Below are 19,265 nucleotides of genomic sequence, written 5' to 3'. Positions count from 1 at the left end.
TTCTAATCAGGCCTTCGGGCCCTGTGAGAATCAGGGTTTTCGACCTGTTTGCCTAAAACCCTAAACCTTTAGGCCAAGAACCCAAGCCCTAAACCTGGTCCAACCCTCAACCCAGACCCGTTTGACCCGGTCTGACTGTTGACTCGGTCAATGTTGACTGTTGACTTTGACTTTCAAGTTGACTTTTTGAGTTTTTGTCTGGGACCTCTCCTAGGCTAATTTCAACGTCCTGGACCCGTTTTTTAAGTCCGTTTTCCCTAATTAATTTGTTTGAGTAGAGTTTGACTAAATGTACCCTTTATGTACATAGGTGCAATTAATAGCGACAATTCCATTATTCCTTTTTGGTACGTCTTTGCACCAACGGTGTACGGTGAGTGGACTCCTTAAAAAATGCATGTTTTAATAATAGAAATGCATAAATGAAAAGCATGATTTACTGATTCTGTTTTATGAAACGCTTTGAGATAACATGCTTACTGATGCTATATTGAATTATTACTATTTTTCCTATAACCAGTGTTCTTGTAGAATATCTGATGGATGACAATATGATATTTAGAACATGTTTCAAACACCTCTTTATAGTATAGATGATGGATGACTTTATGCTATGAAGTTGTTTTTCAAGATATATATGGTCAATGGTTTTATATTTACCTAGTAGTCCTTATTCCGCTACGGGACGTAGGGATAGTTTCCAATCCATCCCGAGCGATGGTTATGGTGTTGGCATAGGGCCTGATGTCTTTTTCCTCTGGCTATTAGCACAGGGATGAGGAGCCGGCATGTTGCCTGGGGGTTATCAGACATTCTCTATTGATTATTATACATACAAGTTATGATTTAAGACATTGCACGACATCCTAGGGTTCAGAAAACCTATTTTATCATGTTATTTGTGTTTTCATAAAACCTGGGGGTTAGTACGTTGATGACTGTTTTAGTGTGTGTGTGTTTATATATATATATCAACTTGGTCCACTCATGTTTGTTTTGCGCCCCCTTCAGGACCTAGGAACGAGGATTTCGATCTGAGCTACGAGGCATTCCCCTACCAGTGATAACTTGCTATATTCTCTCTACTTCGACATATATTGTAATGGCACTTTTCTATCTTAAATTTCCACTTGTACTCTGTAATAGACGTATGCTTTGAACATGTCATGCATTATCTTAATGATAAATTGTTAGCAATTGAATTTTAGTTTGGTGTTGTTCGTTCCTATTGCATGTTTAATTCCAATATTTATGCATGTGTCACATGTTCGTAGCTTTTGCATAAATTAAATGGCTTCCGTCACCCTTAGTGTGTCGGCCAACACGTGACCATCTCGATGTCCCTAGAACATCGGGATTGGGACGTGTCAGATTGGTATCAAAGCATGGTTAGTTTAGAGCATACTTAGGATTTCATTCCACCATTTGCTAATCATAATTCTCATCATATCCTTAATCTCCAATTGTCCTAAATCTTGCTTGTCTTTTATCAGAATTATGGACCTCGCTGGTGGGAATGTACCTCGTCGAGCTCGTTCTGGTATAGGGGGAGGAATCCAACAATTGACCAACGTTTTACGGAATGTCCTTACTACTGGTAGTAGATTGAATCGCACCTACATTGAGATTGCTCGTAGTCATGGTATTTCGGATCTTCGAGTAGTTGGAGCCTGTCCGGAGGCTGAGGAATGGTTGGAATAGGTGGAGGACACTCTGGAGAGTATGAGATGCCCACCAGGTGAATAGACAGAGACCGCAACTTATTGTCCACAGAGTACTACGATGACTTGGGCTGCGTTTCGGAGAATTTTTAGTGCATATTTTCTGAGCCCTAGTTATCAGTTAAGGATGAGACAACAATTCTTGGAGTTTCACCAGGGCGATTTGAGTATCACTGAGGTTGATAATACTTTTTGGCGTCTATCGAGACATCATTCAGGCATATGGGAATCCGAGTGAAATGATGATTCAGTTGCTGATTTGCTTAAATCCAGACTATCGTGAAGCAGTGGTAGCACATAGGCATATAAGTTACGAGGAGATGATCGAGACTTGCTTGAGAATCGAGCAGTCTAGGTGGGAGACTAATAATCAGGAGCAGTCATAGTTTTAAGAACCACCCTAAAGTCAGTATTGACCTCGGAACCAGAACCAAAGGGGTCGTGGTTTTTTATCGTGAAGCCTGAGGGAATCTGCTAGCTCTTCTAACCCCGTTGGCCTTAGACACTCTTATTTCTTCAAACGTCAGGGTCATAGTTTAGGTTATTCTGGCGAGGGCTCATATAGTGAATCAGGGAGACGATCATTCAGTCACTTCAGATCACCAATCACGTGTCACAGGTGTGGAGGCACGGGGCATATTGCCAGATATTGCTCTTCGGCCCAACCAGCCGAGAGTTATACTTCTGTTCCGAGGTATAGTGGATGGGGTAACCCGAGTTCTAGTTATGGTGGTAATTATACTCAGAACTATGGCGGGAGTGGAAGCCAGAATACTCAGTTTTCCATGTAAAGACAACCGCAACAGTTTAGTGCAGCTTCGGGTAGTCGCACTCAAGGGAATCGAGTAGGCCGTAACAACCAGAGTTTTAAGGCTCGAGGTGGCCATAACGATGGTGCAGAGGACATCAGTTCCATGGACGTATCAATAGGCTGATCAGGACCCCTAAGTTATTACTGGTATGTTACTTATTTGTGGTAATTGGGCGAGAGTTCTAATTGATCCGGGTGCTACTTTTTCATTTGTGTCGTCATCATTTGCATCGAATTTAAATTCGCATCCTACACCGCTTGGCTATGATATGCTTGTACAAATGTTTCATGTGGATTTGTTCTGTGCACAGTTGGAGTATAAAAATTGCCCGATAATAGTGGAAGGGGAGATGATGGAGGCTAATTTGGTTTCTTTCAATTTGGCGGAGTTCGATGTTATTTTGGGAATGGATTGGCTATCCAGGCACCGTGCTTATGTTGCATGTTGGGAGAAATCTGTGACGTTTAATCGGCCTGGACGACCGTCGATCACGTTTCAGGGTGAGCGACGAATCCTTTCTAATAGTATTATTTCTGCTATCCAGGCGAATAAATTGTTGCATAAGGGATGTGTGGGATTCTTAGCTCACGTTGTGACGAGGGATTATCCTTCGTTGAGTCCTAAAGATGTGCCAACGGTGAAGAAATTCACCAATGTATTTCTGGAGGATTTACCAGGGTTACGACCTACGAGGTAAATCAAATTCACAATCGATGTACTTCCAGGTACAGACCCTATCTCTTTACCACCTTATCAAATGACACTAGTGGAGTTGAGGGAATTCAAGATTCAACTACAGGAGCTAGTGGATAAAGGTTATATCCATCCTAGCATGTCTCCATGGGGCGCTCCTGTTTTGTTTATTAAAAAGAAGGATAGGTTGATGAGACTTTGCATCGACTATTGATAGCTGAACCGAGTGACGGTGAAGAACCATTATCCTCTCCCTCAAATTGATGACCTGTTTGACTAGTTGAAGGGTGCTTAGGTGTTTTCTAAGATCGATCTTCGCTCAGGTTATCACCAGCTGCTAATTTGGGAGGAAGATGTACTGAAGACTGTCTTTCGCACTAGGTATGGACACTTTGAATTTCGTGTCATACCTTTTGGATTAACGAATGCACCTGCTGCATTCATGGATTTGATGAACAGAGTCTTCAGACATTATCTGGACCGGTTTGTGATAGTGTTCATTGATGATATCTTGATCTACTCTAAGAATGTTGCCAAGCACAAGAAACATTTGAGGTTGTGTTGGAAAGGTTGAGAAGTCAGCAGCTGTATGCTAAGTTCAGTAAGTGTCAATTCTGGCTAAACCAGATCATCTTTCTCGGACCTGTAGTATCTAGTGATGGAATTAGTGTAGATTCTCAGGAGGTTTTGATAGTATCTACATAGGAGCAATCGAGGAATGTTACGAAAGTGATGAGTTTTCTTGGTCTGGCTGGCTATGACCGAAAATTTATTTAGGGTTTCTCAGCAATTACCCTGCATTTGACTAAGTTGACTTGGAAGGAGGTCGAGTTTAAGTGGGATGAATACTGTGAGCGGAGTTTTTAGAAGCTGAAGAAACGTCTTACTTAAGCTCTCATCCTTGCCCTTTCGGAAGAAGGCAGTGAGTTTGAGATTTACACAGATGCATCTCTGTCAGGTTTGGGTTGTGTACTGATGCAACATGGGAAAGTCATTGCCTATGCTTCCAGGCAGCTCAAGACCCATGAGAGAAACTATCCCACTCATGATTTGGAACTTGGCGCAGTGGTGTTTACTCTAAAAATTTGGTGACATTACCTGTATGCGAGAAGTGCCATATCTTCACTGATCATGAGAGCCTCAAATATATCTTTACGCATAAATATTTGAACTTGAGGCAGAGAAGATATATGGAGCTCATCATTGATTATAACTGCATGATCGAATATCATCCCGAACATGCCAATGTAGTGGCGGATGCACTTAGTCGGAAATATCACGGGCAGCTTACATCCCTTCGAGCTATCCATGTTCCGCTACTATTTTCTCTTCGAGAAACGGGCGTTACTGTGAAACCGAGTGATCAGGGAGCTTGGTTGGCAAACTTCCAGGTTAAATATGTTTTAGTGGATATGGTCAGAGAAACCCATGAACTTGATAAGAAGTATGCTGACATAAAGAGACTGGTTTTGGAGGGAAAAAGGAAAGATTTTAATATCCGAAAGGATGGAGCCTTGATGTTGGAAAACAGGTTGTACGTGCCTCAGGATAACGAAGCAGTGAAAAAGGAAATCCTGGATGAAGCGTATATTTCAGCATATGCTATGCATCCAGGAAGCACCAAACTATATCGCACTATCCGTCCGTTCTATTACTAGGTTGGAATGAAGCAGGATGTGGTGGATTATGTGAGTAGATGCATCATTTTTCAACAGGTGAAGGCCGAGAGACAACGACTTGAAAATGGGAAGACATCACTATGGATTTTGGGTATGGTTTGCCGAGGACACAGTCAAGATTTGACGGCATTTGGGTAATTGTAGATAGGCTCACTAAGACCGCTCACTTCTTGCCTGTTCGACAAACTTATTCACTAGAGAAGTTGTCGAAGTTGTTCATCGATAATATTGTCAGACTTCACGGTGTACTCGTCTCTATCATTTTAGACAGAGATCCTAGGTTTACTTCTAGATTTTGGAAAGCTTTTAATATTGCCATGGGTACTCATTTACTGTTTAGCACTGCCTACCATCCACAGACCGATGGTCAGTCTGAGCGGACAATTCAGACATTGGAAGACATGTTGAGAGTGTCTGTTCTCCAGTGGAAGGGTAGTTGGGATAGCTATTTGCCCTTGGTTAAGTTTGCATACAATAATAGTTATCATTCGAGTATCGACATGGCACTTATGAGGCTTTGTATGGGAAAACGTGTCGAACGCAATTGTGTTGGACAGAGGTCGGCCAAGGAGTGTTAGTGGGACCAGAGATTATGGACACCACCAATGCTAACATCCAATTGATTAAGAAAAATCTAAAAGCGCACAAGACCGACAGAAAAGCATTGCGGACAAACATTCCAAGGACTATGAGTATAAGGTTGGTGATTTTATGTTCTTGAAGTTGTCTCCCTGGAAGGGGGTAGTTCGTTTTGGTAAGCGAGGAAACCTGAGTCCTCGATACGTTGGTCTCTACCAAATTACTAAGAGAATTGGTGCAGTTGCCTATAGGTTGGAGCTACCATCGAAGTTGTCTTTGATTCACAACGTTCTCCATGTTTCTATGCTTCAGAAATATGTACCTGATCCATCTGATATCATTTAGTTAGAGCCGTTGGAAGTAAATCAGGATGCTAGCTATGTCGAAGAACCAGTGGCTATCCTTGACCGATAGGATAAAGTATTGAGGAACAAAATGATTTCGTTAGTGAAAGTGCTTTGGAGGAACCATGCTGTTGAGGAAGCGACGTGGGAAACATAGGATTTGATAAGGAGTCAGTATCCGTTTTTATTTGGTTAAGGTTGTAAATTTTTGGGACAAAATTTTTATAAGGGGGGTAGATTGTTACACCCCACCCCTAATTATATGTATAATTTCGTTTTCCCCCCAAAATTAATGGAATTAACTATTAAACCTTTAGCTTTTCACCCAATCAGGATCTGAAAGTGGGATTTTTCTTCACCCTCAAACTGCCACGTGGTAGCACCTCAGCACTCCCCACTTTTCTCTTTCTTTCCCTTACCCCGAGATCTCTCTCTCACTCTCACTTTCAACTCTCTTTCTTTGCATTCTCTCCCTCTCTCAAAACCCTTTTATTCCTCTCTTTTTCCTTCACCCATGAGCACCCAAGTACAACCACACCCATACCATCGTTTCGGCTTCATCATCATCATCACCATCAACATCTCGTTTCTCTCTTTCTTTCTCCCGTCGCTGCGAAAACGATGAAACCCAGAAACTTTCTGGCGAGATTTTCTTGTTTTTCCGGCTAGGTAAGCCTCGGGATTTTCTCCCTCTGTTTTAAGTTGATGTTTGAGTTCGATTGTTGAGAGATTTTCATGTGGTTGGCAAGGTTTAACATGAGATCGGCTTGGGAAAACGAAAACCCATCTTCAGCGAGCCCGTGAGTGTCGAGAGGTTTTCCGATCATTACCGGCCATTTCATGGTGAACCAAAGGTATTAAATTACTTCTCTCACCTTGTGTTTCCTTTTGGTACTTAGATTGGAGCCTAGGGTTCATATTTGCAATTGGCCGGAGCTGGGGAAGCTCCGACGTTCACCCACGTCGACACCGAGGCCTTTAGGCCGTTTCAAGACCATCGGGCTTTAGGCCTATTATGAACCAACCCAAAACCCTTACCCATTCCCTTTTTATTTTTATTTAAATTCCTTAAAACCCAAATGCAATCGGGCCAGGCCTATAAGCCCAACCCAATTGGAAACCTTGTGAACTCGGAACCGTGTGAGTAAACTAGGGCTTCAAACCCTTCTAGTCAGGCCTAGAGGCCATGTGAGAATCAGGTCCTTCAGCCCGTTTGCCTAAAACCTTAAACCCTTAGTGAGATTTTGATACTTTGAATTATATTTCTAATGTAAGACATTCAACTTCCTCTTGAGCATTCCAAACGGACGAATTTTGGATTGATTCCAATTGGAGGATGTTTTTGTGCCTCTCAACTTGTTCGTATCAAAGTCTCATAATTTTCTACCAAGCGGTTTAATTATGGTGATGAAATAAAGGAGCAGCGCGCAGTGCTGTCAAAGTGACGTTTCAGGCTTATATGGGCTTTTTGGCATCCAAGATGATGTCTTTTGGTTTCAAGGCCTTCTGTAATTATGTTCGGGAAATCTAAAGCTTTAATTCTAGCTGTTTTGGGCCTGTTTTTTTGAGCCCTAAAGATCCAGAAACGTGGGATTCTTTGTGGCTGGGCAGATTTCCCAAAGGTAAGAATATAAATGTATTTCCTAGTTATCTTATTCTATTATGTTTCCTATTTTTTAGAAAACATTTTCTAGTAGTATAAATAAGGCTATTTAGCCATTAATGTGAGGGAGAAAACGCACGCTCTAATTTAGAGAATTGCCTTTGACAATTCAAGTTTATTTTCAAGGTGTTTTCTTTCCATGTTCTTAATTTTTTTCTGTTTATGGGTGTTCGTAACTAATTTCCATTTGCTAGGGCGAAGCCACGAGCCTTAGCATGAATATGTAGTGTTTATTCAATTGCTTATGATATTCTGCATGCATTCTTTGAATTATTAATCACTGTGTTTAAACTGTCTCTATATCTTAATGCTTAGGTACCATTAGGATGTTTAGATAAGTAATTTGATGCAATTCAGTTGGAATATCATTGGAGGATTGAGTATGGCTTCTTGTGGTTAATAATTGTAATTTCACTTAATGCAAATATCATGCTCTTAGGGGTTGGATGGTTTTTCAAAGGGTTTTAACAAAACTTAATTAATCTTGCAGGTTCATATTTGAATTGAATATCACAGACGGGTTGCATGTTAGATATACATTATTGCTTGAATATCACGAGGAGAATATGCATAAGGAAAACCTAACCTTCAAAGTTGCATGTGTAATTCATTAGTAATTGGTAAAACTACATAGAATTGTTAAGGTGACGGCAGAACACTAGGCTTTTACAATTTGGTTTTCAAATGTTTCCTTTTGTTTTCTTTATTTTACTAATTTATTTAATTGTTTTAATTTGAAATTCGTTTTTAATATTTTAGGTCACAAAATCAACATTTTCCAAACTTTGTTTTAAATAATTAATTAATAATTGGTTTTAAACACAAATTATTCATTTAATCCCTGTGGAAAACGACCTTACTTGAGCCGTTTATATTACAACCACCTTGTTCTCTTGCACGTATTTTTAAGTGTTTTTATTCCTACTTTTGTAGGTGGTAAAAATCCTATCAAGAAATTGGCGTCGCTGCCGGAGATTGTTTGGATTAATTTGTGTTATCATATTCTTAGTTAATTATTTTTGTATATAAAGCATTGAAACAATCCCTATTCAGAGTTCTACACTTTAGGTTTGAAAAATCATCTTTATTTTATATGGGCATGTAATCAATAGTATTTTGAGCAATCTGATCTGTCACAAGAGCTTTTGGTGGAAGACAAAATCACTATATTGTTGGAATCATCTAAGTTGTACATTGAAGGAAGCACTCAAGAATTTCAAATTCAAGCATTAAATTGTGGGAACAACTTTGATGATCAAGAGAAGATTGATGCAAGAAATGAGGAGCCACTTGCTGATCGCGAAATTACTTTCCCAGAATCTATCTACTCCTACCCAAGTCCATATGTCGCACATGTACTATCAAGGGGCTTGTTTGCTCCCTAAATCCACCATGGGGCCTTGCGGGCAAGCCGGGGATTTGCTGCACATACGAGATTGGTGGGTGCGGGCGTGCCACTACTAGATGCCGCTAGTAGACGGGTTTTTAATGATTGAGGTTGCGCCTGAGTTTGACTTTGAACTAAGAGATTGTGCCATTGAGTGGGAGTTGCTCAAATTAAGGTTCTTTGTTTGCCTTGAAAATAAGGACTTTACTTATATGGAGAGATAGAACAATATGTAAATGACAAGGTTGCTTGGAAATATAAATGACAGAGGAAAGTGACTAATATTGCAGATTGCTTGTAATTTATCTGACTGGAAATGAGTACATAAAAGCTACAAATGAGATTGATACCGCAAGTGAGCAGTAGAGCTAATAAACTAGATAAAAGAAGGCTTTTGGCAAATCTGGTTTGAGCAGAGTTTGTGCTTTTGTTTGTTTGTTTGAGTGTCCATAATCCTTGTGCATCTGCTCCTTTTTATAGAGGTTTGGAGGAAACCCTCCTGCTGAGGTTTTGTACTTGCCCGAAAGAAGCTTGGGCAGCTTGCATTTCCTTACTTGGGTAGCTTGCATTTCACTTGCCAACTTGCATGGAGAAGTAATATTAAAAGGGGAACTTGCATTTCCACCACATGCTTTCATCACATGTTTTCCCACTTGTAATAAACTAACATTAAAAATAAGCAAGTTGGCTTCTTTCACATGTTCCTTGCCTGAAAGCTTGCTGATGCCTTTCCATCTACTTGCAATACATGCATGTTCCTTGATTAAACAAAGGCTAGACAAACCTCCACCACCCAAACAAATAGGAGAAACAATATTATAGTGTCCAACCCCTCTACTTGCATCTAAATATCTTTCCAAGTTAGCTTTCTTGCATATTAATCCTCCAAATGCCATATTTTACCCAAATTGCCCAAATAAGTAAAAATGGGTATATTTTGAGTGCAAATAGGGTTGCAGAGCAACCCAATAAGCTGCAGGAATGCATGGAAACTGTTGTTCATACGAAGCTTGACTTTCATACACCACATGATCAGTTCTTTAGCAATCTGAACGATTTGGATACTAGACAGATGACTACTGATACAGTTTTTGTTGCTGAATTGGACTGTCCAGCAACACAACGCAACAAATTTAAAGAAAATCATGGTCAGCTTCTTGGCAGCCAGATTCTTTGTAGAAAGATTCAAAAAGATTCAACCATTACAAAAATTGTGGGTGTTAAATACAAGGTGGAAGTCAGTTCATCGAAGATGTAATCCTCGTTGGAGGGGACTCTTTTTTATTACAAGAATTCATTCACATAGAAGGGGCAATATGACAGCTTAAACAAAATATGAATGTATAATTGATAAACATCAACATATCCCGTACTTACTATCATCTTATGATGCCTACTAAGGAGTGGTTAATTCTAAAAGAATAAGTGATGTGATCAACAATTCGTCCCGCTACGTCAAGCTATAGACGTTAACTAAACCGCTTATTGGGAGACAACCCAATTTTTCTAACTCTTTATTTTTTTTGTTTTCGTTTATTTCATTTTCTGGCTTTTATTTGAATTACAAAAATCATAAAAATAAAATAAAATGAAATAATAAAAAATCAGAAAATTGAACAAAAAAAAATGCAATTTTTAATTCTTGTTATTTTTCTTTGCTTATCTAATTAGGCTTTTGATTTGTGATTGCAGGTTGCATTCGAAACTGATTTAGCCTAATCTCAACTACGCGTGGATTCATACATTCACCGATCATTAACCTTAGCATTCATTCATTCACCTCAACAAATTGATCAGCATACATCACAATATGGCATCCAACATCAAAGTGCAGCAAATCAAAGGAATGCAGAGTACAGTCAAGTTTCAAATACATTTACAGTGGGGATTGCCAAGACCTCAATGCTAATTGGATCTCTTTCACTCTCTCTCTCACATTTCATTACAAAAAAAAAAAATATTTTACATACATTTTTGGGGGTGGGATCCAAGTAGCATGAAGGACATAGTATTCCAACAGAGACCAGATTCAGTATCATGCACATAAATTTATCAGACATTCATCACATGGTACATGCAAGCACATGGGAAAGACATAAGCATATAGAAATTCATTGATCTAAAACATGTAGGAATAGATTGAAGAAAAGGGGGGGGGGGGTCATAAATTATACCTTTAGCTTTGGATTCGAACATTTCTTGTTTTGTTTACCAGTGCATTGCCGGATTTGATATGTTGTAGCAATTCCGTTGTCTCTTCCATGGTACTGATGTTAGCTCGAAGTTCCTTGCACAGATAAAGACCACATGCATGTGTTGGTTCTGGTTTATTTTACTGCAATGCACAAATTGAACTGAAACAAAGAAGTTTAAGGGAGAGTTTTACCTTTGCACCTTTCAGCTTTTGGATAGGATGGAAATGAGGCCTGCAACTCTGTATGCAGGAGTGATGAACTCCATGAACCTCTTTGTTGTGTTGTAGATGAGTAAGAGCGCGAGAAAGATCTCTCATCTTTGGAGAAATATGGAGGCTAGGGTTTGAGAGCCCACACGGCTCTAGGCTCGAGGTGGAGAGTCTGTAGCAGTGTGAGAAATGAGAGCTAATCACTTAGATTAAGAGGAAATTGTAGCAATGGTCCCTTAATTTTAACTCAATTGGAGCGATGGTCCCTCAACTTTATTTCCATGATCATTGGTCCCTCAACTTGTCAAAATGTGCAGCTATGTCTTTTCCGTTCAATCTGTCAATATTTCCGTTAAACTCAATCACGTGCGTGGCATGTGTAAAGGCAAATAAGGAAACATAATTACGCGAGGGTTGAAGTTGATGAAAACAGCAAAGCGGGCTGGGGTTTATGAAGAAAAACAACCCAATGGAAACTTCCTACGTGCCTAATTGAAACTTTCTTCATCCCCAACCCAATCTCATATTCTTGAAAAACCTCTATGTATTGCAATAATCCACTGGAAGTTGATATAAAATTTGTCCAAGAGTAAAAGACTGCCAAAAAATAGAATTACATTCCCTTTCCTATACTCTCCATGCTCTTATTCCTCCTTATCAGCTGCCTTCCAGATAGTTGACGTTGCTCCTGGGTTTAGTGAACCTTCTCCTCCATGCCTTCTCTTATATATTAGTGTAGTAAAGCCTTCTCTTTTTCCACACTACATTGTCCATACCCACTTCGAATCCACCGATATTTTGCAGAAAACTAGTCAGCTTCTGCTGTTGTTTTTCTTCACAAAAAGATGATTATTGTCATATATGGTGGGAATTTGAAGAATATGAGGTTAGGCATGGAAGAAGTTTCAATTGGGTTGGGAGGAAGTTTCCCTTGGGGATGATTTTCTTCGTAACCCCTAGCCCCCTTTACTGCTTTCATCGACTTCAATCCTCGCGAAATCATGTTTCCTTATTTGCCCTTACACATGCCATGAACGACTGAGTTTAACGGAAATATTGACAGAGTGAACGTAAATGACATAGCTGTATATTTTGACAAGTTGAGGGACCAATGGTCACGGAAATAAAATTGAGGAACCATTGTTCCAATTAGATTAAAGTTGAGAGACCATTGCTACAATTTTCTCCTTGGATTAAATAGGCGAAAGCTGGGGTTTTTAGCATGAGTGCATTTGAGAGGCTTAGAGCTTATGGTTCATGCTTCGAGGTCTTGGGCTCGAACCATCCCAAGTCACTAGTATAAAAAAGACTTTGCGCGACGTAGGACTGTCGTCGTGCAAAGTCAAAAATACGTCGCCCAAAAATTAGCCAAACGAACCTTCGTCGCGCAAGAACCGTCGCGCGAAGGCAGTGAAGGAAGGGTTTGCGCGACGCAGTGCCTACCTACGTTGCTCAAAGTAGCTTTGCGCGACGTAGGTAGGCACTGCGTCGTGCAAAGTAGATTTGCGCGATGTAGGTCCTGTGTTGCGCAAAGTAGCTTTGTGCGACGTAGGTAGGCACTGCGTCGCGCAAACCTTTTTTTTTTTGTGTGTCATTTATATTTTTTTATTTAATTTTTAATAAATATTATAATTAAATTCTAAACAATAATTAATAAACCAAGAAAAATTAATTAATTATAGAATATATGAAAATGTACGTTTGTCCGAACAAAAAAATAAAAAACTACAAGTCTTATAAGTTTAATACATCATGCTACTCGGTATCGTCTGGGCGAAGTGGCTGGGAAGTCGAAGGTGGAGCAACATTAGGTGCTGGCATCGTCGGGATTTGGAGACCAGACATCGCTAAGGCCTGAACAATCATATTCATCCTCTTGTCCCGAGCCCTAATGTGGTCGCCCTGGGCCGCTTAGGGTTGTCACTTCCTCCTTCAAGGAATTGACCTCTCCTGTGGACAATCTGGAAGAAGAGGCACCCGTTTCACGAACCCCCGCCTTCCCCGTACACTGAACAACTTACCATGACGACGACCGAACTTCTGATCCAGGACCTCAGTCACGATCTGAACATCTGCATCTGATGCGAAATAGATAAGCACACAAATTAAACCCTCTTTTTGTCAAATTGTAGTAAAGATGTAAGTAGGGATCGTTCTAGACCGGGGATTAGGAGGGATTGCTAAACACTTGGAAACTGACTTAAAAACTCAAAAACAAAGTTAAAACACTAAACTAGACTCAAAGAATGCAAAACTAAAGTTTAAAACACTTAAACAAACCTAGAACTCAAAACAGCAACTAGAAGACTCAAAACTGCCTAAAAACCACTTTCTGGGCAGTTTTGAGCACCTACACTAATTTGGACGAAATTGGATGAAAACTTGAATCAAAACACTTAGAAACACAAATCAAAACACTTTCTAACTAATCTAAGACTTCAAAATAAAGGGGGATTTGTTTTGGACGAAAATTGAAAGCAAAACAGAAACTTTAACTAGCACAGATTGTAAAAACGATTTTGGTGAAATAGATGGATAAAAGGCTAGTTAGGAGGTTCTTCTCCACACATGTCACACTTGCAAACAAAACGATTTTCAGTTGTTCTTCCAATAAATTATAAATACTCAACGCCCCAAATTAACCGTGAATTGCACTAATTAACCCTCAGTTTTTCCACGAGTTATTAAGTTGGATGATTGCATGCGACAACCCAAAACATTCCCTACAAGTTCCCTACATGAATTGCATAATAGAGATACAAGCAAGAATCATTAAGTTCTATGAAAAACATAAGCATTGACGAAGCATTCGTTACTATGAATTGCATGAAACTTATGCTAAGAATTCATTCAACGCGATCGTTTTCAAGCGACCTTCACTACTTGTGATTATAAGATTGTAACTATTAGGTGAAACTCCCTCATAATCTAGCATCATATTCATGTATGAAAACTAAGCGTGCACTCTCAATCAACATACACAATTAAGTTATCAATCAAGTAGATGAATGAATTGAATTCACAATTTATGAAATAACAACTGAATGAAATCGAATCAAATTGCAAGCATGTACATGGTTTCGAATTACCCCCAACTAAGGGGGTTTAGTTCCTCATACTCACAACAATAATTTTATTGAATTGAAACATCGAAGACGTAAGAAAGATTACACCTAAAACGCCCAAGAATTCCACTTTGAATTTTTGACTTCAAGCTCCTCTTTCTTTTTCTCCTTGCTGCGGCAGAGAGGGTTTTGGGTGTTTTTGGATGTGATTTTGGTTTTAGAAGGGAATTAGGATGGTATGGTGGTGCGGCAAGGAGTGGGGATGGTGTATGGAGGTGTAGGATGGTGGCTAGAGGTGTAGAATGGTGTATGGAGGTGGATGAAGGCTGCGGCAAGGATGGGAAGTGGCTGGAATGGATGAAGGTGGCTGCGGCAAGGTGTGGGAATAGGGTTTAGACGATTTCTGAATTGTGGAGAGGGGGAATCGTGCGGCTAGGTGTAGAAACTAAATATATATGCACTTAAAAACACTAACAAATCAGATTAAAACAATGGGCTAGGGTTAAGGTTTGTAAAATAGGGCTTCTAGGATGGAAAGGTGCGGCATTGGGCTTAGGGCGACTAATCAGATTTTTGCATGTGAACAAGGCCTAGGTGCGGCTGATTAAGTGGACTAAGGTTAGGGTTTAGGTGCGGCATAGGTCCAAGAAGTAAGGATGGGTCATCCAAAAGCCCAAAGCCGAGAATAGAAACTAACGAAAATGGAAACCTCCAAGAATAGAAACTTCCAACTTTAGAAACTTTGGTTGCCAATTCCGATTTAGGAAAGATCAACCCAAAATGGAAACTTTTAGGCTTAGCTTTCCTACTTCAAGTAGGAAACCTCAAATCTCGAACTCTTCAATTTCATCCCAACCTTGTGTTCCAAGCATGTCCTTTTCATTCCAAGCTCACTTTCGGCTCCAAAAGCTCCAAATTGCATCATTTCATGTAATATGTCCTTTAAACCTGAAAACACATGAAAGTAGCTTAAAAGACTACTTTAACGAAGAAAACATAACAAAGATGCATAAGAACTAGCTAACTAAGGCGCATAAATATGCTCCTATCAGCATCCTTGGGTACAATGACGTCCTCGATCGGGGTCTCTGGGGGAAGCTGCGATGTTGCTTCTTGGAGAATAGCAGTGCTCTTTTCCACCATATCACCCTGTAATAATAAAGAAAAAACATATAATGTTTAATAACAAAACATAAATAATATTTGAATGATTCATAAAAATAAGAAAAATAACAATTACATATACTTACATAAAGCTGGTCACTGTTCTCATTGTTGGGATGAACGTAAACATGCTTGAACAGGTCAATCTGTGGGAACTTAGAACCCTCCTAAAGAAAAGAAAAAACATTAAGAAAATTTTATTAATCAATAATAAAAAATAAATTGTATAAAATTTCAAAATTAATATACTTTTACCTCACGTCGTGCCTCAACCCTATACGAAAAGGGCTTCGAACCAGAATGGTGGAGAAGTGTCTTTGAGTCCCGAGCTTTCTTGCCAACAACAGATTTCTTCTGTTAAACATACAATATACATGTTAGTGCGACTATTTGAAAGAAATTATTAAAAAAAGCTTAAATAAAATAACAAAAACAATAAATTATTATTAAAGTATTATGTACATGCCACAAATTTTGGATCCGTAAAATGTGTGCAGAGCCATTCCCAATCCTCTCGCCGCTCCTTATACTCGAGTGGGCAACCCTGTAGGCGCAATCTCCGAAGATTTCCCATAGCTGAAAATGCTTGTGAAGAGTGCTCTTCCAATCTTTGTACCGGCTTGCTAAGGTCTCCTCTAAGTAGGCACTGACCTCAGGGGATATGTCCTCCATTTCAAAAACGACCTACAAATATGAAAAACAAAATGACAAACAAAATGACCATGTATCAGAATAATTGACAACTAGTTTATAAGATATTGATAAAGTTTGTCGGTTTACAATAATAACTAGAATCTTAATTTGTTAGGAAGCAAACAATATAATGTTTATATTCTGAAAGATCTCAAGAGTGGGGTTCTGATCTCCCATGCGAGCCTCTTTCCACCGGTACAGAGACCAAAGGTGGAAATTCAACATTTTATAGAGAGGTTGTAACTGCACTGACTGTAACTCAAGATCAACTATTCCAGTAGCATGTTAAATGATTTGTTAGGATGTAAGCCAACTACTATTATATATACTTTACCTAAAAAGAAAAAAAAAGTCATGCATGTACAATTGAATGCAATTCCATAAAGGTAACCTATTGCATACAAGCATTTCATATCCCACTTTAACAGTCAGTTAATCACGTTGGCTTCCAAATAGCTGTTACTAAGGACATGCTCTAATATTTACAACCAAAAACCAATTTACCCCTTAAGATGTGAGCTTCGTTAAAGTAATTTACATGGAAGTTTGTAGGCGATCATGCGTCTGCTCTCTTATTATTTGTCCTCTTTCATTTTCTTCCTTGTTATATATATATATATATAAAATTTTTCTCTAACAAATGATATTATCTACATTAAAAGAAGGCCGCTAAACCTCACAATGCTATTCCTAGTAATTTCTTAGGCTGTGCTCAGTGGCTGTTGAATGATTGAAGAGTAAGACGAATATCTGCACCATTCATATCTGCAATAGCTTGCATAATATCAGAAAGACTGCAACTTATCAGAAAACCATGTCACCTATCACGGATTCACTTATTGTGAAACTGTTAGTAAGACAAGCACCATCATTAACCTTACGTAAGCAGTAGCTCTTGTTCGCGTACCTAATGTGAGTACCAGCTGAGGAGTGACTTTCCTCCAGTCATCGGAACTGCTGGTTTTCTGAACCAAAATATGGTAAAGAAAGTAAAAACACAATGTCTCCAAGCCAAATACAACCTACAATTATGAAATTCTATGCAAGTAGTGAGTGTATTTTCAACGTATTGGCAAGTAGGCGACACGAATACCAGCTAGGCAACATCAGCTTGACAAATTTGATGTAATTAAACACGACTAGTTCACTTTTTTGACAAATGAATAGATCAATTCAATAATATGTACACAACATGAGAAAGATATAAGCATAATTTATTTCCCATGAATTTGGATGAATTTGCAACTGTTGAAGTTGGTATAGAATCCGAGAGGCGTTCCTAGCTGAGATAGGAGTTCTAATTGTAATATGTATGAGAAACTTGGACGCAAGTTTCAGATAGGTTTAGGATTCCAACTCAGTTTAGGATTAGGTTTGTAACTAGTATAAAAGAACCTTAACGTTAGGGTGTGTAGAGATGAGAGTATAGTGTGAGAGATTTATGTGGCAAGGAAACTATTGTGTGAGTGTGAGTTTTCTTGTAATACTTTATTAAATCAATAAAGTGAGCTTCCATTGTTCATGTTTGGGTGATTGTTTTGGTTTGATCGAAGAGTAAGTTACAACAAGTGGTATCAAGAGCCATAGGTTGCGTGGTCAGATCAAAACAATGTCAAAAACTGAAAGTGGAGATGATAGGGGTACTGAGGTAACCAAAACTTTGGTGCAAAGTGCTAGATTTGAGATCGAGAAATTTATTGGGACCAATAACTTCGCTATGTGGCAGTGCGAAGTTAAGGACGTACTGATTCAACAAGGTTTACTGGCTGTGCTTGGAGATATGCCTATGATGATGAAGAAGGAGGAATGGCAGCAGCTGAATGCACATGCATGTTCCACGATTAGGCTATGTCTTGGTAAAGCACAAAAATATGGTGTGATGAACATCTCATCAGCCAAAGAACTATGGGATACATTGGAGTCGAAGTACTTGAAGAAGAGTGCAGAAAATAGACTTTATCTTAAGAGTAAACTGTATCGCTTCCAGTACAAGGAAGGAACCAAGATGATTGATCATCTTGAAGAGTTTAACAAGATGGTTGCTGAACTACTGAACCTGGAAGAGACGATCAAGGATGAAGATAAAGCGTTGATTCTGATGAATTCCTTACCTGAATCCTACGAGTCGTATGTTACGACATGGATTTATGGTTGAGAAACTATTAAGTTTGATGAGATCTCAAGCGCAGTGATGAATCATGAAGTTCGAAATCTAGATAGACAAGAGAGGAACAATTCTGAAGCACTAATGGTAAGGGGAAGATCAAGGGACATAAAATCTGCAACGCAGAAGAAAGGCAAGTCACGCTCGAGAGGTGTCTCAAGCAACAGGAGGTTTTTGGATAAAGATGAGTGCGCCTTCTGCCATGAGAAAGGGCATTGGAAAAAGGATTGTCCAAAAATCAAAGCCAAAAACAAGGAGAAAAAATATGAAGATTCAGAAGCAAATGTTGTTGAAGCTAACGATGAAGATTTCGTCTGTGCCCTAACAACATCAGAAGGTATCGACTATATGAATCAATGGGTGCTTGATACTGGATGCACGCATCATATGACCTCTCAACGTCATTGGCTTTCTTCTTTCAAAACCCTCACTGGAACGGTGTATATGGGGGATGATAACCCATGTGCAACGAAAGGAATTGGCAGTGTTAGGATCAAACACCATGATGGTGTAGTCCGAGAGCTACAAGGGGTAAGATATGTCCCAGATCTTAAGAAGAATTTAATCTCGTTAGGCACTCTTGAATCTCAAGGTTGCAAATTCTATTCGGAAAAACAGACATTGAAAGTAGCTAGATGAGCATTAGTGATAATGAAAGCACCTAGAAAGGGTTTGCTCTATTTGTTAGAAGGCATCACTATTGAATCTTAGATAGCTATGGTGGCAGCGAGTGATCAATCAGATACATCTTCTCTATGGCATATGAGGCTAGGGCATGTGGGAAACAAGGCATTGTAAGGATTGTGTACACTCGGATGTCTGGGGACCTGCGAAGAATTAATCTCTAGGAGGAAAGAGATGGTTTGTGTCATTCATTGATGATTATTCACGTAGAGC

At 39.3% G+C, this 19,265-nt stretch overlaps 1 long non-coding RNA gene and 1 pseudogene across 1 annotated transcript; one reads left to right on the top strand and one right to left on the bottom strand.

Annotated features, from left to right (window-relative positions):
• Positions 1–19,265, top strand: part of LOC114819778 (transcription initiation factor TFIID subunit 6b-like) — a 37,148-nt pseudogene that overhangs the window by 6,340 nt on the left and 11,543 nt on the right.
• Positions 15,395–15,911, bottom strand: LOC139189703 (uncharacterized). Its single transcript, XR_011573556.1, has 3 exons — positions 15,767–15,911; positions 15,598–15,678; positions 15,395–15,496 (listed from the first exon to the last, which is right to left on the bottom strand). It is a non-coding gene; the product is annotated as an uncharacterized lncRNA (long non-coding RNA).

The sequence above is a fragment of the Malus domestica genome, chromosome 11 (genome assembly GCF_042453785.1).
Source record: "Malus domestica chromosome 11, GDT2T_hap1".
Taxonomy (NCBI): domain Eukaryota; kingdom Viridiplantae; phylum Streptophyta; class Magnoliopsida; order Rosales; family Rosaceae; genus Malus; species Malus domestica.
This window is presented reverse-complemented; position numbering and strand designations above follow the sequence as displayed.